Source organism: Gouania willdenowi, chromosome 10 (genome assembly GCF_900634775.1).
Source record: "Gouania willdenowi chromosome 10, fGouWil2.1, whole genome shotgun sequence".
Classification (NCBI taxonomy): Eukaryota; Metazoa; Chordata; class Actinopteri; order Blenniiformes; family Gobiesocidae; genus Gouania; species Gouania willdenowi.
In genome coordinates this window covers 24916530-24941556 of record NC_041053.1, presented here as the reverse complement: position 1 = coordinate 24941556, position 25027 = coordinate 24916530, and the positions used below count along the sequence as shown (strand labels likewise).

The following is a 25027-nucleotide window of genomic DNA, read 5'->3' as shown; positions in this document are numbered from 1 at the left end:
CATCCAAAGGTGCGCTGCTGCCACCTTCAGGGCACTGTTGGTCACTACATCAACAGAGAAGCCTGATATTCACAGTAGAACAGTGTATCCTAGCAACTTCCGTGAAAAAACGTAATTGACGTCAATGGCACTGAATGAGTTAAAAGTGACTTTTGAGGTTTTCTACACAGTTGTATTTAACTACAGTGGAAGAGATTCTCATCTATAATGATGCGCTTATGAGAAAACAACAAAGACAATGTATTTAGACAGTATGACCAAAATAATACAGCATCCATTTATAAAGATGGATTTGATGTGCAGGTTAACAGCGAGCAATGGACCAGTATATATGTTTCAGACTGCTGATACGTAGTGACATCATACTTGCTCTGCAGGATTGGATTGACAAACCAACAAATGTTCCTAAAACCGGATCTAAAAAGCGAAAGGTATCTTTTAACAAGATTTTCAGATGATCTTTTTATTGCAATCCACAGACCCAGACGAAAACTTGATAAGAAGCCGGCTTTATACATAGATTAAGCAATTTTCATATGGAAACAACATCACCCGTTCCAGTGTTTCTAGATTAGTTGATGTGGCAAAAGCATCGGATTGGAAGTGTCTCTGTGGATGATGCATTGGCACGTTATAGGATTAGAAATGGTCTCACGTATTTTGTTTTTGCATCATGCTTTAAATCTGCCTGGAAAAAATGCTGCAGAGTCATCTGGTTTCAGGGAACATTATGATCATAGTCTTACAGGCCTATCTCTGCACAATATTTGACAACATTTGTGGTGGTTACATGAACACTGGCAGGATACCCAAAGATAATTAGCTTCGGAGATTCTGCCCAGTCATTGCGTTCGTTCATCAAACAAATAAGCAGGGAAGTCGGTGGGTAAGTGCCTCTATAGATACACCTAATGCGGCTAACTAGAAGGGTTCAAAAACAGGTCATGTTGAATGACTTCACAAACTCTAGTAACGCATACCAACATTCTCACTTTTAAATAACACATTTTAGACTGAATAGTTTTGGATACTACTTGGATACTTAAGGACAAGTTTTATAGAGAGCACTTTAAGTGCTGCAGCTAACACACAATATTGATTGGTTTGCATAAGTCTATCTCGGATTATTGATTAATATTTGAGTTGTCAGGATGTACACCAGAACAGCAAAAAATAAATAAATAACTACATATTCTCCCTTTTGTGGCATTTTAAAATGGTTATGGTTTCCTGCTTTGCATTTTTGAAATCAGAAATACATATGGCTATTTCTCTTATGCCACTTTCTTTAGGCATTTACTGAGAACACTTAAACATGGTTGTGCAAAGTGAAATCACTGTAGTAGTAGGTGTTGGTGTACAAGGCAACAAAGCATGCTTCTCAATGGGGAATGTAGTATTCCAAAACCTCAAAGAGATTTCAGCCAAACTACCTTCCAATACAAGACAACAAAGGAACAACATAATTTTGGCCAGACTTGGAGACCAGTGCAATCCTCCCAAAGCCTTGTCCAGAGAAAAATCTAATAAAAATCTGCCAACATTGACTATAATCCTATTGTGTCTTAATATCCCAATACCTGCTTGTGCTCTTTATTAAAACAGATAAAAACTAGATTTAAGCAGTAATCTGGTGTAGTGCATCTTGACTCATTTAATGTGCCCCCTATATGGTCACTGTCAGAGAAAGTAAAATATAACTGGATCCAGAGTCCATAAGCCTTGTCTGTAAAAACAAAAAAAATAAACCTTCATATTCATAAATAGAATCCAAATAAAGCAGATTCATAACACAAACATTCTCACAGAGTGCTCACCTTACTTTGCTACCACACAGTGGTGTCACTAAACGTACTTTTTCATGCCTTGGTTGTACATCAACAACCGTACATCAATTGTTTTGTTAACTGAGTCATTAATGATGTCCAGCCAAACACAGTTGTGCCGAGTTGTAAACAACCCCCCACTTCTGTTCCTCGTTGCATAACCCATCACACTGCGTCACAACATTTACACTGATGTCCACCCCATATACGTATCATTACGTGCAACCAGTACAAGACGAAACCTCATCTGGAGAGGTAGCATTTCAGAGCTTGGAGGATGCCACAAGACGTTTAATGTTAACCCAACCATTAGGAACAAGTATCGTGTTTTTCCTGCAGTCTGTGCCTTCTCCTCGCCCTCTGCTCTCTTTTCTGTTTCAGGTGTCTTGATGCAGGAGCAGGTGGTTCCTGATCGATGGCTCATGGTTCAACTAGTCCGGGACACCCAGATGGACTGATCAATGGTTCGCGGCTCAACTAGTCCGGAACACTCGGATGGACTGATCAGTGGTTCGTGGCTCAACTAGTCCGGGACACCCAGATGGACTGATCAATGGTTCGCGGCTCAACTAGTCCGGAACACTCGAATAGACTGAACAATGGTTCGCGACTCAACTAGTCTGGGACATTTGAATGGACTATCCTTCTATTCTATTCCGTTTGCCCTTCTGTTCTCTAACTTCAACCAGTCAAAGCGGATGGCTGCCACCTCTGAACCTGGTTCCGCTGGAGTTTTTTCTTCCCACTGTTGCTAAATGCTTGTTCATGTGGATCTTGTTGGGTTCTTTCTTTCTTACTATGGACTCTATTTTTTGTTAAGTGATGATTGTTGTAATTTGTGCTATATAAATAAAGTTGAATTGAATTAATGTGTTTACAAAGGAAATCAATTTACTTGTTTACTTAGAAAAATATGCATTAAGACCATCCATAAAAAAGACCATTACTAAATTTATATTTCTCCAGCCAACAAAATCTGTCCAGTCACTTTTGAGCCAAATCTACAGTTTTTCCTTTGCCTTTTGAAAACCTGACCCTGTTATCACTAAAGACACAATTGTGGCTCTCACCCACTCGGCTTCAATTTTGGCTCAAATTTAGTTGTTAGCACTGTTTGTTCACACAGACAAAAAGGGATGACAGAGTGACGGAGAAAAATAAAAAGAGTAGACTGTGTGAGAACAAAGTATGGAGAGGTTACGAGAAAATAAAGAGAGATAGCAAATCCTTAAATGCGACGTGCACTCAATTACACAAACAAAACCTGTGGGCACAATGGCCTCAGAAGGAAGGTTGGTAGTCAAAAATAACAAAGAATAATGTATCACATATAAGCATTTAGGAACATGTTTGTATCCCTGCTTTATTTTCTATACATTTTGAACTTTTTGTGTTTATTTTTTCGACAAATAATTTGTAATCATCATTTTTGTCAATGCTGTTTTTAGCTGGTGAGACCTAGACTTTGACCATGTGCAACAAATGCAGGATGGCTGTAACTGTGATACATTTGATTGACATTTTAATAAAAACATTTTTTTCAAAAACAAAAACTCAAAATTATGTAAATAATAAATGTACCTACAATTGCAAAATATGAAGTAGGGCTGAGTTAGTGTTAAGACGTTGGGCATATTATTAAACAAGTACTGTATATCAGAAGTGATTTCTCATGGGGTTTTTTTTTTAGCGACACTGTAGATAATGTAATATGAAGAAATTATTTTGAATTTAGCAAAACAAAACTACAAAAAACACTAAAAAATGTTGTTTAGATCAAGGGTTCTCAACTGGTCTCACCCTGGGACCCACATTTTGCCAAGGTCAATAAATTGTGACTCACTATTTTAGAAATCAACCAACCAAATGGAGTATTTTTAAAAATAGCTGTTGAGAACACACAGCACACAAATCTTTATTTTCTTCATTTATTTATTTATTTTTAAACAAACGTATGTATTTTCTTGTGCAACATGCATTTCACAGCATGCCTATAAAATAAGTTTCTTTTAAAAGAAAGGACAAGTCTAACATGAGACACACATTTATGCTGCGTTCACACCAAACAGGTTTTGGGCATCAAATTCGTGCCTCACGGCCATAGTTGGATGCTTGTGCTCATTGAATCAGACGCTTGTCACCATCATCAAAGATGCTCGGGATGTACGTCCAAACCAGTTGGGAAGAGAGCGTGTTGAGCGCATTTTGGGGAGGGTTTTCTCTGTTGCCGGTGGTGTTCATAAAATGGATGATATTGTGGCGATCAGTTACGTTCATTATTCACCCAGTGACTGTGAAGTGGTGGGGAACATTATTGTGTTGAGAAGGCGATGTTTGGTGTGACTCAGTGTGTGCACTGTGATGTTAGAGGGCTACAGAGAAGTGTGGTTGAATGGAGAATAAATTTTGAATTTCCTTGCTGAACAGGCCACCTCCGACTCCAGTTTATCAGCTCTACATTATCGAGAGAGTGGCAGAACGTCATCGAAGGGCATCTTGTCACCGTTTCAGGATTCACCAGAGCTGCGCTCAGACGAGTTGCTTTTAGCGCTACTTCCGTCTTTCCCGCCCCCACTTTGACAACCTGCTGACCTGCATTGGCACTCGCATCTCCTACCAGGACACCAACTACAGCAGAAGAGCGCCTGTCCATTTGTCTCCAGTTAGCATTTTTTTTCATTATTCTGAATTCGTCACGGTTGGGGAAAGCTCCTGATTGGTGGACGTACCAATCTCGACGCTCCTAGTAGCGCATCCACCATATATTGTGTACAACTGTCGCTTTTGACACATTTGGTGTGAACGTGCCATAAGTTTTTAGTTTTTATCAGTTTTTCGTGACCCACTTTTGGGTCCCGACCAAGAAAATCACTGGTTTTGAGTATTGTAAATAATTTATTAAGTATAAAAGAGGAAAAACCTATGACACAGAATTTGTTGTCAAAATGCCAACTGTTTTCTGTTGTTTTTGTTAAAGAATCTGGAAGCAGTCATTGCCATATTTTTTTTTTTCTTATGACAAACAAACATCCATAAGAAGAATACACTGTGACCTTTATTATTCTTCATTTTCCCCCTCATGCATACTCACAAGCTTGCCTCATTTGATCTCTGGACTGGGTTCTGACTAGGAGGCTCCTCACTATGAAGAGTCATTAATCATGTCTTCGATCTCTAGTGGCATCGACAGTGCACACACATGCGCTAACACATACACTGAATTATGTACTGACACGCACGTTGACACGTGGGGCACAAACCAGGGCTGGGAATGCTTGCGTGGCATTGGTTCAACTGGAAGCTGCAGCACAGTTTCACATCCAAGACATTTTGAGAGCTGAAGGAGTGACGATTTTATCTCAGTGTGACACTTTGGTCCATTACCTTCAACACCACTTTAAGCCAAAAAAGTAGAAATCATTTACCTGTAATGTGTGAACACTCATTACATTTGCCTATTGAAAGAATGTTTGTTTTCATGCGGTAGCATTTACAATTGTGGAAAAAAAAATTAAATGAAGAAACATAGTTAATCAGAATAAGAGTGCCAAACAAGCAAAACAATAAGTAGAAAAACTAATGATGTGTGTTTGATTGTTGAGTACATTCTCAGGTTAAACACTTTGCTAGAAGCAAAAAACACAGATTTGGCGTGCAATGATGTGCAGCAAACTACAAAACGACAGACTTGTAAATTCTCATTAGCAAGCATAAAAAGTCAGAAGGAGATTTTGCAAAAAAAATACAGTGCCTTTCATCTAAGAAGCTGCACAGAAATGGGGTGACTCACAAAAATAATTTTAAAAAAGGTTCTCACAGTAATTGAATGTATTGAGGTTTTATTTCCCGCAACTTGATTTCAATTGCATATTGAAATCAAAAACAGACATGGAACAAAAAACAGGTAGTCATCTGTCTACAGTATTACTGCAAACTTTGGAGTATGTCAGCAATGATCTGGAAAACAGTGTGTGGATAAGTGTGTTTTCCTCTAAGGCTGCTGAGTGAATGTGAAATATTTGATCTCAGCATTGTTATGTTTTTACTGAGTATTATGACTGGTCATGAGCCATACCAAATGTTGTCTCTAGGTCATAGAAAACTATAGAAGAGGAGCTACATCCTTCAAGTTCTGCATCTGGAACAGCATATGAGATTTGTGGTCCCAGTTGAAGCCTGAGATGGATGAAAGTCTCCACACTGATCAGGAACCTCATCCACCTTTCATTTTCTCGTCCCTCATCTTCTCATTTGTCAGGGTGGAAACAAATGAAGAAATGAGGGTGATGGGGGTGCAATTCATCCTTATATCTTACTTGCTCTTGGTGCCTTTGTAATCTCCAGACTGGGCTGCAGAATGCCACAGAGCCTGCGTTTATTAGACTAATCCTTAAATCCATATTCTGCAGGCCTCGCAAACGCCTCACAAAGCTCTAATCTGACTCAAAACAAAGGGATTAGAGATGACAAGGTCCCTCACTCTGTTGCTGTGTCTCCTACAGAGGGCTTTCTGGAGCGCACACAGGTGCAGAGATGCAATCAGGCACTAGGAGTGTGTTGAAAAAAAAAAAGATTTTCCGATTCTGTATTGATTCTGATATTAATTCCTAAAGATCAATTCATATGTCCAAAGTCAATTCTAATTTTGAATGCATTTTCCCCCGGTGGACGTAAAGTGAAGCTCTCTTGTTATTTGATCCTCTTAAATCCTGGTTCACTTATAATCCGGTGAGTGGCGGTAATCGTAGTTCGCCAACCGCCATAAAACCTCAAAAAGAAGAAGGAGAAGAAGCTCTCGATGTACATGGCGTCGGACAGCGGTAAAGTTAGCCCATGCATTAGCCAAGCCCTGACTTTGAAAACGCCCAAAAATCTCAAAGCTCCGATCTGGAACCGTTTTGGGTTCAAAAATGACAAGGAGACAAATGAGCTTGACAAAAGCAAAGCGATTTGCAAGGCACGCCAAATGGAGGTGAAGAATTTCGGAAATACACAGCCACCCGCGTCCTCAAAGAAAAGCAGAAGCTACTGCAGCTGAAAGCACACAAGCTCACAATTGATAATGTGACCCGGTCGAACAGTGCGCTGGAAATGCTTGAACGCTTACTGGAGCAGCGACCTGCAATCTCTGCCGCTCTGTTCTCACCCGAAGTCCACAGAAATGAAAAGGATCCGTGCGGCCTGAAAGAGGAAGACATAATGGATGCAGAATGCAGAAGATGTGTTCGGAGCTCTGAGGCCAATGAAGACAGCCACTCAAGCCATATCAGAAGAAAAGTCCCCAACTCTCTCAGTGATGGTACCCCTGCATGCCTTGCTGCTGAAGAAGATGACCAGCCTCCCAGAAGACTCCAAAGTTGTTAAAGACATCAAGGATGAGATCAAGAACAACCTGATCACAAGGTAGGCCTATGCTCTCTCTCTGTGTGTGTGTGAGAGAGAGAGAGAGAGAGATATGAAGCAATTCTGGGAGGGCGATTGGTCCTTACAGCCAGCATTAACGACCAATACTTTATTAATTTGTCAATATAATACAAGTATTCATATGTTGCAGAACTATTTAGTCATGTAATTCAGGTAACAGCATCAAAAAACGGTTTAATAACACTAACCCAAATCAATATCGGATGGAATCAAATAAAATCGTGATAATCGATTCTGAATCTTGAGAATCGAACTCGAATCGATTCATGAAATTTTAATCGATATCCAGCCCTAACAAGGACTGTTGCGAGCTTTTGTCAGCCACACCCATATTTGCAAAAGACTGAGTGGCGTTGGCACATACAGGGTAAATACATGCCAATCAGGCCTGTTCCCCCAGAAAAAACACACAGTAACGCACACGCACGCACGCACGCACGCACGCACGCACACACACACACAAAAGCTGGCTGTGACAAGGAAGGCAATTCATGCCAAGGTGCAAACAAACTGGGTAATTACACGTAGCTCAAAAACCCTTGGGAGAAATGAGGAACAAGATGAGAATGAGCTGTGGGAATGGGACACAGCGACAGCAGGGAGGATATACTAAGAATAACTAAACAAAGCAGGCTTATAATATATAGACTGTTGCAAAATCAACTGCAGGGCTGATTTTCTTTGCTCATCAGCAGGGACTGCCAGGAGCCCTACAACTGGCCCACAGGCTTAAAGCCTTTCTCACACGTTACGAACAGCTGAAAAATCATCCCATTTCTGATGTAAATCTGAAATAAATTATGGAAAATGGTTCACTCCTATGAAATAACCCTCTAAAACCATCACAGTCTGAACCTTCTTTTAACAATTGATTATATTCTCACATGTCTAAGCTATTCATAAAATACCCAAAACTGTAACCTTTATTCCTAAAACCTGTGCACAGACATAAAAAAAGAGACGGATAATATAGTAATATCCCAATATTAAGTACGGTAATTGTACACCAATTGTTCACCTTTTACCCCTGAATGCAACACCGAACCTGGGGGGACAGAGCCTACTCCATAGCTGCCCCCTTCCTCTGGAACACACTTCCTGCACACACTCAACACTGTACCGACCCTCCAACCAAAAAATCACTCAAGAAACTCACCCTTTAAAACTAGCTTTGAACTTACCATTGTTACATATTTTCTGTATTTACCTTTGTTGTTGTTAGTTTCTTTCTAGACTTGTGTGTAATTGTTTTAACTGTAAAGTGTCTTTGAGGCTTTTTTAAAGCACTTGTAAATAAAATGAATTATTATTATTATTAGTATTATCAATCAATCAATCTTTTATTTGTATAGCGCCAAATCATAACCAATGGTATCTTAAGACACTTTACAGTAGAGCAGTCTTAAGGACGGACTCTTCATTTTATGGATACACACGTATGCATATATACGTATATACACATACATATGTATCCCACACTATTATTGTTTTTAATATTATTACATAGTCTAAATTTGTGGAGGAGAGTCTTGTATCGATGTGGAGTAGCGACCGTGGATCAGTAGTAGAAAGGGTCATCCTATAATAATTGGGTTGTGGGTTCGAATCCTGCTCCATCTATCCAGGTCAATGTCGTTGTGTCCTTGAGCAAGGCATTTTACCCATATTGCCTTGTATGAATTGTTCATTAATGTTGGTGGTGGTCAGCCATGCTTCTGTACCACCACTGGTATGGCTGATATGATATGATATGTGTCAATGAATAATGGTTTATGTAACTTCTGTAATGCGCTTTGAGTCTCATTGAAATAAAGCACTATATAAATCCAAACCATTATTATTATAATTATTATTATGTTGGTTAGTTTGGCTGGAGAAAACTGCAAGTCGTTCTTTCTGAAATAACTGAGTTAGTGGTTCAACATTGTAGAGAGTGATATTTTCTTACTTGAGACAAGCTTAGTGATAGAACAACATGCATCGTCGAAGGACGGCAACTTGGAGGGCAGTGGTGGAATATGTGAAGTGGGACATAGAAAATACAAAGGCTGGATGACTACATGCACTTCATTACACAGAACGTGATGCAGGGTGACTTTCATTATCAAAAAAAATATTTTAGAAAGTTCTATTTTAGTGCTTGAAAGTTATGCAGTCCAAAATATCTACAGTACAATTAAATATTTACCTCTTTCTCTAGTGTACCTTAGGTACTCATCCTCAACAAAAGGGTTTGTTTTCACAGCTTGTGTCGCACAACCTGTCATTGTTTGATCGTCAGTTGATGAAGAATCTGAATTTACGCCTGCGAGCGCAATTCAACCCAAGCAGGTCCTGGTAGTTTTATAGCCTGATGCAGGTATGAAGTTTACAAAAAGTGTGAAACACAACTCTAAACAGTGATTCACACTTTTAATGCAAAGATGCAAACATCCAACCAAGCCTCATCTCTCTATTTATCGTTTTTTGATTTTAATTGTCTAGTTTATTTTTGTAAAGATAAATGTAGTCAATGAATACTGTATATTCCATAAATATTGCAACACGGGTTATGTCCTGTGGTGATTTGCACTTTAGCCTCACTCAGGCCAAATTCTCTCTATGTGGAGTTATAGCATTTTTTTTTTAGACATTTTTTGTCCAAATAAATTGTCTGTAAAAAATCAATTCATGTGCAAATGGGATAGTCTGTCTCCATGTTAGCCCTGTGCTACTTCCTGTCCCATTACATTTCATTGTGGCTAATGACAGCTGGAATAGTCCAGAGCAGATTCCAGTGAATCTTTGTGAGATAAGTGGTTATAGAAGAGGAATTATTTAATAAATGAATGAATCTGCAAGTGAATAAACACAACAAACACTGTTTAGAAGTAGAATTTTTAACTAAACCCCCAAAATGTTGGCTTACGTGCATCTTAGGCTGGAAATATATACAAGAAACTTTGATTATGAGGGGGCTCTTGGAGCAGTTAAGACATACGCAGTCTACAAAATAGGCAGTGGCTATCCATATGGTTACCGTATCAATATACAGACATTCCAGTCGTACGCAACGCCCCTCGTTGGCCAGGTTAGGTCACGTGATACGTCAGTCATTGGTCATCCACCATAACCTAACCCTAAAAATTGTTGCGATATAGGGTTATAACCTAACCCTAACCCTAAGATGCTACGTACGTGTACTTCGGTAAATGTACCAATAGCACCGCGGGTTGTCCGTACGCCCAACGTACGAATAGACACTTTCTATAAACTATCCAAAGAACAATCTATGCTAAGCTAATTACCAACTCAATACTCACTATACCTCTCCATTCACAATCATCTCTATCCAACTTACACACAGATTGCAGTCAACAAATGCTTTTTATTCATAGAGGCAGGGCCAACAGCTGGGGTTCAATAAGTCACCAAAACATCAAAAACCACCATTTTCAGATAATAGCAACGTTTGATTGTAATAGCCAGGTTTCAGCCCACGGAGGGCAGTCACTCTTACATTCTTCCAACAAAATATATCAAATTTAAATACGTTGACTAAAATGTCAAGAGTTGGAGCAGGATCAATCAACAACACTACTTTATAACCAAATAGATTTGGTTTCAACAGAAAAAAAGTGGTTTTGGGGTTTAGTTACACTTTAAGGTATATCATTCTTGGTTCATACATTATGCTGGTTCTGGCCTCTGGTTAAGGAAGATTCACTAATAGTAGAACCTTTTTAGTATGATTGTTTAAGGTCACATCAATGCTCTGAATCTGATAAAAGTGTTACTGCAGATGAAGGTCACAAAGGATATAGAAAAGCATGGCTGTCTGCTGATGGATAATGTCAGAGACGAGGGTTGCAGGGCCAATGCTAGCTGTTCTTTTATTCATTAAGGGAATTCCTCAGAGTTCACATCAGACAGAATTACAGTATCAGTGTGTGTGTTGATGAGGCACACACAAACTTGTGGGCTTCTTCACCTATGCCCTCGAAACTAGCTGCAGCACAGAGTCAGGGCAAACTTTGCTGCTGTGCTGTCCGTGAGTTATTAAAACAATCGAGTGCTGACAAGCCCTACGTTCTGTCGCAGAGGGAGAGGGCTAGGGCTTAATAACTCAGTGTCACGCCTTGACATTCTTACCATCTGTCTGGGTAAAATATTCAAATGTGCAATAAATGTCACAGGGGACAGGCGGTGACACTGTCTAATTAACACTATGACAGAGGTGACACTCTAAAGACTTTGGCTTGCGTTTACTGTACAACAAAAATTGCCTGTGTCGAGCTGCATGCCATAACTCTGAGGAACACTGTAGCCATTTTTCTCCTGAAACTCTAATTCTTCTTCGAAAGAAGTCAGCCTCTGTTTAGATTAAACGAAAAAAAGTTTTGCATGAACACAATTATTTAGAGTGGAAATGACAGCAGCTATATTTGCTATGCAAAGTCTGGAAATGTGAATAAATACCATCAAAGATTCAGTTTCTTCATCCTGAAATGTCAAATTCGCAGAATCAAACAAGCATCCATTTATGGGTTTCCTTCCTCAGTTAAGGTGGATACATGTTGATGGAAAACAGGCAACTTAAGTTGAAATTATCTTTTCTTTTCTGGTTTCAAGGAAAGAAAAGTAGAAAAAAATGTGAGAAGACCTCCCTACGGCATGTTTTAGATGCCTCCAACACACCAGGACATGCCTATTCTCTGGCTTTCTTCTTTAAACTTTCAGATTCAAGTAACATTCAAAACATCTTTGACTGCAGCCCTTCAGGAATTGGCTTTGAGTTCTCTGATGCAAAGTAAAGCGAGGGTTTAGCTGGATGCCATCCACAGGATTCAAACCCGCTATCATTGCACTGTGCAGCAGCATTACAAACCACAGCGCTGCTGAGCAGCATAATGTTGACAGATTTAAGGTTAATTTGTTGATTAATAAGCTATAGATTGTGTTACTCTGGTTTTCTGGGATTTTTTTTTTACAACTTAAAGGATCTGTTACTAAGCATAACATTTAGCCATAAAACCTTCATGCGTTTGAGTTACAGTTCAGGCAGGAAGTGAAAATAGCAGGCCTGAGCCACTTAAAAGTGTTTTATTATGCATGGATGAAATATGGCTTAAAAGGCGAAGAAAAATATTTGCTTGATTGCAGGTGAAAGAAACTAAATTCATTAATGCATGGTAAAATATGAGCATTTTATAAGTTGTTCTACCATATCATTATAAACTATCTCTTATTCAACATATTCTTAATCAGGAATCCTAAATAAAGTTAATAAAATATGTTGGCTGCTGCTGAGTTGCCAGTTTACATTATTTTATTTAATTGGGCTTTTACTTCCAGTGAGATCACTTGTGGATACAATATTGTTACAGTGTAATTTATACAAATGACTATGAGGCACTTATTTCTGATTTTATGGCTTAAAATGTAAGCAGAGTATTAAAAAAAACACATTTACAACCCAATGTGTTTTAACTTTGGAGTAGCTAAAAAAAAAAAAAAAACACCTACTGTTTGAGCCTCTCTGTCTCTCTCGTTCTCACTTTCCTCTCTGTATTCTGTGAGAGGCTGTTGTGTGAAGCACCAATAATGGGTTTGTGAGGGATATATTGGACCTCAGACCTCAGTAGAAGAGGCTGTCTTTGTGCGTCTGTGAGTATGTGGCTGTGTGTGTGTGTGTGTGTGTGTGTGTGTGTGTGTGTGTGTGCTTTTTTTGGATTGTCACATAGGAACTTAAATTACAATATTTTAACACTTGTGTTACTATTTGCACTCCCACTCCAAACCCATTAGATTTTATATAAAAAGAAAAAAAAAGGAGGATCCTAAAAAACTTTGAGGCAGGGAGCGAAACAATCGACAGGCTTGACTCCTACAGAGCACGTTCTCTGCTCTTGTTCTCTGGTGCTGCCTCTTTAGTTACACTCTAACATCCTCAAAATTGACTTTGCTCTTTCATGTGTTCTCCAGCCCACATGAAGCTGCGTGCATCAGGGTTGGGGTCAATTACAAATTACAATTACGTCTTCAATTATCTATGTTCAATTACAGCTCAATTCCGATTACGTTAAACAGCATTTTTACCAATTATAAGGATTATTTCCCCCTGAAATCAATTACAACTAGAATATTTGCATTTCCTGAACAAAATGCAAGTAAGGATGCAGGTGCTGGCCTGCGTCATTGAACACTGCATTAGCCTAGCATTAGCATTAACATTAGCATTAACCTAGCATTATCATTAGTATAGCATTAAATTAACATTAGCTAGCATTAAATTAGCATTAGCTAGCATTAAATTAGCATTAGCATTAGCTAGAATTAACTGACATTAGCATAAGCCTAGCAGCAACTTAACATTGACCTAGCAGTAAACTAGCATTAGCATTAGCTTGCATTAAGTAACATTAGCATTAGCCTAGCACTGACCTAACATAACATTAGCCTAGAGGAACTCGCCTTAATTAGCATTAGCATTAACATTAGCCTATTAACCGAGCAATAACATTAACTAGCATTAACTAATATTAGCATTAGCCTAACATTAACATTTGCCTAGCATTAGCATTAGCCATCAGACAGCAAAATATTTTAAATTCTGTGATGGAAGAAGTGATGCATCCTGCATCCTCACTAATTACGTTCTCAGTTACTAAAGATCAATTACAATTAATTACAATTAATGAGCCTTCATCATAAAAAAGCCCATAAAATCTAACCTTCCTCTTGTGTTAGCTTTCTGTTAGCATCTATCATGATAACGGGTCAGTTTGACCCATGAATTAAATCAGCTGTGAAATACACAAAAATATTATCTATCATCCAATTTGTTTCTCATCTCTTGGTTACCTTGTTTAGGTTCCTTATCCATGAAGATATTAGTATTAATATTTTTGATGTGGGCATCTGGGCCTTTTTTTGTGTCAGTATACCCCTAAATTTCAAATTTTTTTCAAATGGTAAAATGATCCTCAAGAAAACTAACAAGTAAATTAGATATAAAACATATTTTATGATGATTTACTACATTGGCCTATGTGTAATCCATAGAACTGTAACATAGTTCCCCAGTTTGCTTTTAATTACATTGTAAATGACAGTTTTTAAAAAATGTTAATGCCAATTACAATTAAAAAGTTAATTATCTGAACTCAATTACAAGTCAATTATGATTACAACGGCAACATATTTTTTTCAATTACAATTTCAATCAGAATTACGTCAATTGTAATTAATTACCAATTACACAATTACAATCATAATTGATCCCAACACATGGTGTGCAAGTAAGGCACCCACATGTCAGAACTACCAGAATTTCATGGGTCTACACTGCTGCACCGTGAACACTTCCAATGCCACCAACTTCTTGTCTTCAAGTGTTTGTGCCTTAAGGGGCCAATTGAAGACAGCCCTAGCCACTCCAGCACCAATGACATAGCTGACTAGTCCCATTTAGCATGCTAGATTTAGCTTCATTAGAGAGGATATGGCTGGGAAGGCACACAGAAGAAATTAAATGAGGGGTAGGAGCGAGGCGTGGGTGGAGAACTGCTTGGCTCTTTCAGGGGCCACTTTGCTGTAGAGCTGGACAAAAAGCCAAAGCTGTCTCATAAAGATACTTTATAAACCCGCTCTACCCTTTAATGGCCAGCCGATAGAGAGAAATGGATCAAACAATCAAATAAATGCAGCAGTTGGAGGAAAAAATTAAAAGCACATGGAACAGGACTGGAATTTAGCAACACTATAAGTGGGGTTTTTATTCATTTAAATGACTTTGTTAAATTACTGCAAGTCATGTTGTTAAATATATAGTAGAGCCTGGCCAATATGGGATTTTTCTGGCCTATGCCAATATTGGGTAAAAAAAAATGGCGATATCCGATATATCAGCCAATAAGGGATATATGAAATAAGAACAGTGACACACACATTATATATATACTGTATATGAACACAAATACTGTACTTATAACAAACAAAAAAAGATTCAAGACAAAAAGCAGAAGACTAATACATTAATTGTATTGTATAAATTACTAAATAATCCAGTTGTAGTTATTTCAAATTCATCAATTTAATAAAACTCAACAATATGTTTAAAGACTTGCATTTTTCCTTTGTTTATATCACATGAACGCAGTAATTTTTAATTGCAAATTGTGGGAAGAACTCTCAATATTTCCACAAATCTTTCAATTTCTCACAAGCATTTCCACAATTCCAAATTGCACAAAAAATGGTTACAAAATCAAGAATTTTTGAAGTAAATTGAACTGATATTGAACACTAGGGCACAGTGATTTTAAAATTGTCAACATACGCTGTCAACATAAGAACTGTAAAGCCAGTGATACATTAGGAAAGGCAAACTGTAAACACAATAGATAAATAGGAAAAGGTAAACCGATCAATCGGTCAAGCTGTTGACAGATGATTAATCGGTGTTGATTGCAGTCGACCAGATTATTCGGCCACAGTGATTAATCAACCAGGCTCTAACAAATAGAGCGCACAAAAAGATTAACATAAAAATGTTTCATACAAACTAATGCACCAAATTTTAACTGTAAATTAAAACTTTTTTAAAAAAAATATATATAATTACAATACATTTTAACTGTGTGCAAAAACCTAAGCAAATAAGTATGTGAGCAATATTTGTATTAGGATAGACACATTACATAAGGTCTTGTGCAACAAGTGTTTCTCACTGCTGGTGCTTGTCTCAATGTCCCACTTCTCCATGACAGAAACAAATGAGGTATCACATCCAATTGGCAGATTTTGTTCTCTTCTAATAGGGAAAATAAGTTGGTGAAATTGAAAATCAGAATAAATGACTTGTCAAGATGGACATCGTTTGCAAAGACAAGCCAGGGGAGGGTTGCTGTGAATAATGTGTGGCTGTTTGAGGATTTGTTGTAACTGGGGAGCTCTGGCAGGCAAATCTGGCACACAACGTCAAAAAAGGCAGGACAGGATGGACTTTTCAGAGGTTATACATCACACAGAGATAAATGAATGAGACTTTGTGAGTTAGAAATACTTTGATGGATAGGTTTACTTGAGTTTTAAGGACACATGTCCGTACTTTTCTATCCTGAAACTTGGCTGGTTTGTTTTCTTGCTGTGATGTGAAAAAGACAGCCGATTGAATTCTTTGGGGTATCTTGACATTTTTGGCAGTACTTGTATAACAGAGCAAACACTTTCTGTTATTTGTTCTGAGAGTCGCCGCATTTTCAGAGTCAAAACATGACAAAATGATGCCTTAAAATACTGAATAAATAAAAGATCCTTTTCCAGGATTTCACAACCAACCCAAAAAGAAACTCTGCATTTGGAAGATCAACTTATTCTAATCTAATGTGATTCTTCATATAGCTTTCTATCCCACGAGATGTTATTCAAGGTTACTTTTAATTTCCATCTCACATTGTGTTAGATGTTAAATCAATTCAACACAAATAAAGAAATGGCTGTTAACCCTTGTGTGGTCCTTAGGTCATTTTGACCTCTCAAATATATTTTTATCTTTAAATTTGATGACTTTTCCTAGTTTGACCACAACATTACCAAAAGTAATTTTTTTTTTTCTCCATCTTTTCATGTAAGTTTCACAAAATAAATAAATGTAATGATCCTTGGGTCAAAATGACCCTTGAGTAAAATTTTGTTGAAATAACAGTTTAAAATTCAAATTGAAATTGTATTCCAAATTCGTGTAGGCATTTATAACACTGGGTCCATTCGGATTTAACTGTTAAAACATGATGAATAAATTAATGGATGGATGGATGCATGGATAGATTTCTCATTTAGTATCTGAGTTTATGACCCATTTTATGGTTCAGATCTTCCTCACACACGCGTACGTACGTACACACAACAATAAATACAATACTTACAGCGCCTACTCTCCTATCACCCAAGTGCGCAGGTTACTGAAAAGCAAACTGCAACAAATAGTTTGAGTTCACTGCACATGGCCCTGGTCGTTCCTCTAGGTCAATGTCACAATGACTTCTGGTGATAAAGGGACTTAGATGGTAACCAGGGGGCGTTTCAGTGGATCAGAAAGCATGAAGGAGATTCTTGAATGTTTAGAGCAGCTGAGACTCGGAGTGATTTATCCTTTTTAGTTGAAAACTGTAACCTCATAAACCATTGGGACATACCATAAAGACACAACTGCAACCGAGTTGGAAAGGCTGACAGGGGAATAAGCCTTTTCAATTTGAAATCTAAGTGGTGGTCAGAAAAAGGTATTTTTCGGCGTTGTTTCCTTATACAATGGAAACTCTTAGTCAGAGCTGCTACTGAACCTACACTAGTAATCACAGCACTGATTGCAGTAGACATTTAAAAAGCAATGGGCAGTGAGACAAAGGTGCCTTATTTCTCCACCTACACCAAGATGAAAAGGTGAAATATTCTGCAGTCTGAAACTCAAGCAAAGCTTTTCATATGCTATAATTAGGGCTGGGCGGCATTACCAAAAATGTATATCACGGTATTTTTCTAAATTTCAAGGGTTTCACTGTACAGGTTGAGAGATGAATTACTGCAGTAGATTGACTTGATGAGTGAATATTGTAGAACAATTCCACACTAGTTGTATTACAAGTTTGCAACAGCAACCCAATGGCTCTTTGCCGTGCTAGCTTAGCTTTAGCATTAGCTTGATTTCTAGCATGAAATGCTGCATACTCAGTGGTGTGGTGGTTTCTTATGGTGAATAAGGTAGCATTTTGTTTGCAGCTCCACCAGGACTTATTTCCACGTTATAGGAATTACAAATTTCGATACTTTGCTCTCTTTTTTGTGTATTACTGCTGAACTGTCGACATGCTAAGCTAACCGTGCCTCCGCGTCCGTGAGTATTGCTCTCCTGTAGCAGAGGCATCCGCATGCAGGCACATGCTCACATGCAGCTTCAGAACTTTCAATTGTGTCTTTCTGATCCATATACATGTATGATTTACACCGTAACTAACGCAGTACTGTTTACCTTCCTATTTAGAAGTGCAACATTGGGTCCAGTCTGAAACGCAGCGCAGCGTAGAGTTACGAAAGTTGTGTAATCAAATACACCGGTACGGCGGTATATTAAATACGAAGTGTCTATAGTCAGACAAATCTGACTATTGTTCCGGCACTTCCTGTGCACGCGTGCTGTTCCGTCACTGCCGGACCATTTCTACATAAGCGTAATGTGCCTGTGTTAACAGTCGAGTGTTCTAAAGGGCTAAACTTCAGGACATTTTCTTCCGCTGATGTGGGTTCAAATCCCACTTCTGACCTTTTTTTTTTTCATCTCAACATATTTAAAACAGCAAGTTCCACTTTTAAAAATACATATAAAAAAAAAGAAACATTTTAGGGTATTTCCTGGGTTAGGGTTAGGGATAGGGATAGAGTTAGGGTTAGGGCTAAAATAAAACTGACAAAACTAGAGCTAGAAGGACAAGGACCGGCATTCGGCTTACTGTGCAATAGTCAGGATTGTCTGAGGTCCGGGTTCGGATCAATAGCAACAGCCTATTAAAAATTTATATCATAATGAAAATATATACCAGTATTCGGTATGAACCGGTATACCGCCCAGCCCTAGCTATAATACACAACAGTTTTTAACTGATACCAGGAGTAGCGTTTGCCCTCTGATTAGCTCTGTATATACCGTAACTCTTTAACACACACGCTTGTGGAACAGCAGAACAGACAGTATCGGAGCTAGTAGTATCAGTAGTAACGTGTAGTGATCAAAACAATAGCGGCCTGTATTTTGGTGGCAGTAGCCATGCCAGCCTTGTAAAGTGCCGTATTGATGAAGATTGGAGCAGAATGTTTTCCCTCCTCCTCCCCACGCAGGCCTATATTGGATTTCACGCTGGCTGCTCATTCACCAGACACTGCAGTGCATTTTAGACCAAAGGCCTGCAGGCTATACGACCGTTTTATTTGTTTATAATGTTTAGCCTTCCCGCAAATGGCTTGCACTGCAGTCCTGATAACTGTGCATAGTTACATTCAGGCAATCGACTAGGCTCATTTTGACATGAGTGCCTCTGCTCAATTCATTAGGAATGGACCAAAAATCCAATGGAGTGTCTAAGTGGGTAAAGTGAATGGAAGAGGGGGACACACCGATGGTTAGAAAATGTGGAGAAATAAAGGAAGGGGAAAAGTTAGATGTATAATTGGTAACATCTCAAAAGTGTACCCTACATTGTTCCCTGGATAGGCTGTGATAGGCTCCAACACTTTTTGGCCTTAATCAAAATGAGCATGTTTAAAATTGGATGAATAGATTAAAGCCCATAGCTGCTGATGGTGCAATTTGATCCCGTTTAAAGGGAAGGGTAAGGCAAGTCATTAAATTTGATCTAATTATTTCTTAGCCATGTAATTTATTGGTTTTCTTTCCTATAAATGTGGAACAATTAAATTGAAAGTATCTATGAGTAAGACTTACCATACATAATGCACTCCAATGCAAATATATTCATGTTTAGTTAGGGCACTTATATTTAATGTAATGTATCTAATCTTAATTCATATTCCGCCTGCTTGTTTGGAGATATTTTTTCAGAAAATCATTCCTTTCTCAAGTACAAACTTGAGGGCACTGAAGTGATGACAGTGGATGACACCGGGGTGACAGGGCAGGAGAAATGAAGTTGTCAGTGTGGCGGTAGGTTGTACATTGGATGACACACAAATGATGGTGTGTAGTAAATGAACTGGTGTGAGTTATGTCACTCTATGCGTGCGCCACCAGCCTTGAATCATAGCTGTGCTTGTGTGTTGCATGCGTGTGAATTTTCCATCCTTCTCACAGGCCGACTCCTTGTCCTCTGCCAGCTGCTCAGCTTCTCACTCCATTTGCTCCAGACTTTATTCACATCTGCCCACAAAATCCATCCATGTCATGCACAATCACACCCACACATACACCCAATGGTACCACAGAGATAGCCAAAGGCTATTGAACGGCAAGATATCTCATATGAAAGATATGTAGCTGATTCTAACTGTAGATGAACTCCAAAAAAAATCCACCTGTGGTCCCTAATTGGTTGCCTTTTTGCCAATTTTATCACAGCGTGCAACTGAATGTCCTTGCAAACTTCAGCCTGTATCTCAGAAATCTGTTTTTATGTGCTTGTAGCAAATAAAAAATCAGAAGCCCAATCCCAAAGAATCCCAAAGGCTCCTGTGTAGTGAAGGATGAAAGCCAGTGAGCAGCAGAGTGGGTAGAAAGCTAGAGTGAGGGGATTTGATGCAGTCTCCTGAGTGAGAGAGATGGAGTGGGAGAAGAAGAAAAAGCAGGGGGTAAGAGTGTCCTCAGAAAAAAAAATAAATGCTCATTGATGCAACCATTTCCCCTTAACCTCAAAGCTTTGAAGCTAAAGAGGGGGCGGGGTGGTGCTTCTGTCACTCTACCTCTCGCTCCTTTCTTCTAAGTTCTTAAGCAGTAGCATCTATCAAAAAAATGAGTTATACAGGATTTGCTTCTGTAATTAACCTGTTCATTTGCTAATTTGACTGTAATCAAGACTCTCATCTTTCCCAGCAGGGTGCCAGGGAGCTTTTAAGCAGGAAAGGCTGAAGACAGTAAGAGCGTGCTTAGGAATGAAACGCGTCAAGTACCTCCATTCCTTTACTTCACCTTCCAATGAGGAAAAAATCTGTGGCGCAATCAAGTCAACATATTTAGGTGAAAGGCTTAATAGAGGATGGACAATGAGGTGTAGTGTTAAGTCAAAGGAAAGAGGATTTTCAGGGCCTTGCATCTGCTAAATTATGGTCTACTTGATAAAAAGAAGCACAGAGGAATTCTCAATTCAGGAACTTGCAAACCTATCAAGCTGAAATTTACAGCTGTCATGAACCTACGCGTCCTTTCTTTCCATCTAAATCAGGGGTGTCAAACTCATTTTAGTTCAGGCGCCAAATATTGACCAGTTTGACCTCAAGTGGGCAGTAGATTTTAGGTGCAGGAAAAAAGAACAACTTTAACATGATTGTGCTTTAGTTCTATTCACTTGAAAAATTCTTGATTTTGTTACGGATTTTTGTGTAATTTAGAGGAATTTTGTAGAATTGTATGTGAGAAATTGTAAAATTTCTCAAAAAATTTAGAGTTCTTTTCACAATTTGCAATTAAAAATGACTGCATTCATATGATATTAACAAAGGAAAAATGCAAGACCCTTAAAATATTCTGGTTTATTAACACAATAATGCATGTTTTCTCATGCTTTCTCCTCTAAATCATCAGAATCAAGCAGTCCATTAGCGCCCCCTCTACATCAAGCTTTTATACAATCTTTGTTGAGTCTGTGTCCATCTCCTCTGCACACTTTGAAACACGGCCACAGGCTCTCTAAACAAGGTGGATGTCTGTTGGTTGTCAATGGCAACAAGTAGCGTACATGATGGTGATTATACCAGCTATTTAGTTTTAATGTATACCTCATAGATAATGATTACAGGTTCATAAGATAATTCATATGGGGCTCATTGAATTTATTCAGAAACCTACCATCATAAATGTTTTCTATATTACTGTATATGTTTTCCCTCCTTTCTAAGTAGGCAGACACAAAACAGCTCAATAATAAACAGTGTTCAGAAAATGCAGCTATTTTAGTTGGTATACATATGCATGATATCACGTTTAACATACTGTATACTGTTATCGAAATGGCTTTAACAAATTGCCTTTTTGTCTCAATGAAATGTAAGATTTTATTCTGAAGTAATTTTAAAAAATTAGAGATTCATACATTTGGATAAAGAAACAGTTTTCTAACTTTAAACCCTGATAAATACGTATGCCAAGTTATAAGGGTTCAAATAGACCCTTTTGCAATAGTGCACTGGGACCGGTGAAGTCAGGGGTCACGGGGTCATTTGTAATAAACACAACCTCGTATGGCACAAACATGTCGCCCTCGTGTTTGCTGCATCATGGCATCCTGAGCGTGTTGCTTGCCTGGCATCAACATCGGAAGCCGAGCTGCAAAAGAAGAAAAACTACCAAGACCTCCGGCAAACACCGGCCGGAGATCTTTGTGTACTCGCCACATGGCAGTCTTACTATAGAGTATCATTTTTATGTAGACAGATGACAAGAGCTGCTTTCTCATGGTGAATGCTTATTTAAAACAGAAATTGTGAAATAATTAATTATGTTGTCTTTAAAGCTGCTGGAAATTATAACTAATTGAACCAACTGATAACTGATTTTTTTTTTTAAACTGTACCCATACTTCACCCAAAAATGATTCTATGAATACCAGTGTTCCCCCACACAACACAGCCAAAGTGACTCTTCTGGTGTTTTCACGGATTGACAGTGTCTGTGTCAGCCACTATATAAACAATGGCGAATATTGAGATAGCGGCTTCCACAAAAACTCTGAAATCTAATGTCTCGCAGAGTGACATCATATTAGGGGGAACACTATAAATAAACAAAAGTGGTGTCAAGCGAATCACTGTCTTCCTTGCCTGGCAAAGAAACATGGAAAAAAAGAAAAACACTTCTTTAAATACCATAAATGTAACTTTCCCACAAAGCAATGTGCAAAAAATTTTAAGTTAGGGTTAGTTTAAGTCACATGACCATTTGTTGACAAACCAATTGCAGTTTTTAAAGCAATACCTTTGAGGCCTACATTACGTCTTTATCTGTGTTGTAAAAAACATTATTGTCCTCATTAGCTTTTAACAAAGCTGCCTGCTTCTTAACTGTGAACAAAATGTATCCTAAGTATACATTTAAACTACAATTGAATATCCGTGTTCTGACACCAAACTTTCTTATCGTGTGTAAGTAGTAAAATTGCTACGTCCTTTTTTCCTCTTTCTTTTCCCTTATTTTCCGAGTGCCTATCTTCAATGTCAATAAGAAAGAGGCACTGTTTGTCAAAATGAACATAAAACCATGCACATGCACAGATTGCAACTACAAAAAAGTGCATTAAGTAAAGGTTTGCTGCACATACTGTACCAGGCCTTGGAAACATAAAACAGAATTAATCAGCATAATATTGAAATTGGCTCTATAAAATCAAAAGGAAAAACATAAAAGGATTAAAAAGAAATGTCATTCTATAATAGATCACTAGATAAAGGGGTTTTTATCAGGTTGTTATGATCCATCTACTACACAGATCCATGACATACATGCAGTGGTGCTTGGTATATAATCTTCCTGATAGGGTGTAATGAAGTGCATTTGAATCAAATTATGACTTGCTAAACATATTTAGGGAACAAACATCTTTCAGCACACTAATTTAAATAATATACTGAGTGAATTAGATACATCTGTGTTGTTGTGTTGCGTTTAATTGGTATAGGTAATGCCAGAAAAAGCAAATTGACAGGAAGTAGACAGAGAACAGAGAGAAGTTATCTAAGAACAGAGAAGTCTGAGTCAGATTGTGGCTGCCTGACAGTTAATTTAAAGAAACATCAATGTCCGATGTACTCAGTGTGGCAATGGAAGTCCTACTCATGCAAGCCTTTCCTTTGATATTCCCTTTACTTCTGTTCATGACTGTGCAACCCCGACTTTATTTTAGCAATTTGCCCATCTGTCACATGCATTCTTTTTCCTCTCCGTCTTCTTTTTCGACACCAAGCACCACTGATTCTTACTCTCCAGATATCAAGACAGCAGGTGTTGTGATTGGTAAGGATCAGCTTGTCTCAGCCCAATCAGACGCTCAGAGAGGTGTCCAGGAAGCAGAGTAATCCCTTAATGGGACTAGTACACTGACATAGTTGGAAACCAAATAGGTGAAACAAAGTCGCCATCCAGACATACAGTATATGATTAAACATACACTGACACAATACACAACAAACCAAGTCTGTCCATTCATCTATGATATTTGGTTATCCTGTCCAGGATCCCAGTACTTTGCAGCCCTCCCAACTTAATCAGGGCCAGGACAAGTTTACATTTAATGCACCCCAGAAAACTGCCAAACTAAAACAGTACACACGTGTTTTGCTAAGACATCAGGGTTCTCACCAGGAATTTTTCACGGCATATGGGGATCACGTGGCACGCATGTACAGTATGTAGGGATGGGAATTGATACAAATTTAGGGATTCCAATTCCTGTATCGATACTGCTTACTGATTTGATTCCTTACCGATTCTCTTATCGATTCTCATTGGGTGACAAATGAAATAATACAAATGGGTTTGTTTGCTTTAACTCTTTATTATTTTATCTTTGTCTCTTTAATTTCCTGCAGAGATATGATCTCTCTTTTAATCCACCAGATAAGGCAGGTATAGCTTGTTTTCACTGGCTAATTAATAAATACAATGTATGACACTTTGGCTACAAACATTTGAGAATATATACAGTGTTCCTTTTGAACTTGAACAACTTCATTCAAAACTAATTCAGACATAAAAACAAACAATTTTTCTGTAAAAAAAGAACATATTAACCAAAAGTACAGCTGCACTTATCAACTGTGGTAGATTAACAATTTTTGTGCAGGAAAATTAGCATGTTTGCCTCGTCAGGAAGGATACATGATTGTTCTAGCTGTGGAGAACACCCTTTCAGATGATGCAGAGGATGCTTGGACACAGATATTTCTCAGCTAAAGCTGACACTATTGGCAATGTGTCCCTCTTCGTCCACCTCCAGAGGGTGGCGCTGTCTTTGGTTGAGATGGGAGGAAGGTTTCTATGTTCTATGTTGGACTGAGTAGGGCCCTATAGAACCTATGTT

The 25027-nt window shown here is 38.4% G+C and overlaps 1 protein-coding gene across 1 annotated transcript in view; it reads right to left on the bottom strand.

Annotated features, from left to right (window-relative positions):
• tenm2a (teneurin transmembrane protein 2a) overlaps positions 1-25027 on the bottom strand; it is a 256251-nt gene that overhangs the window by 191166 nt on the left and 40058 nt on the right.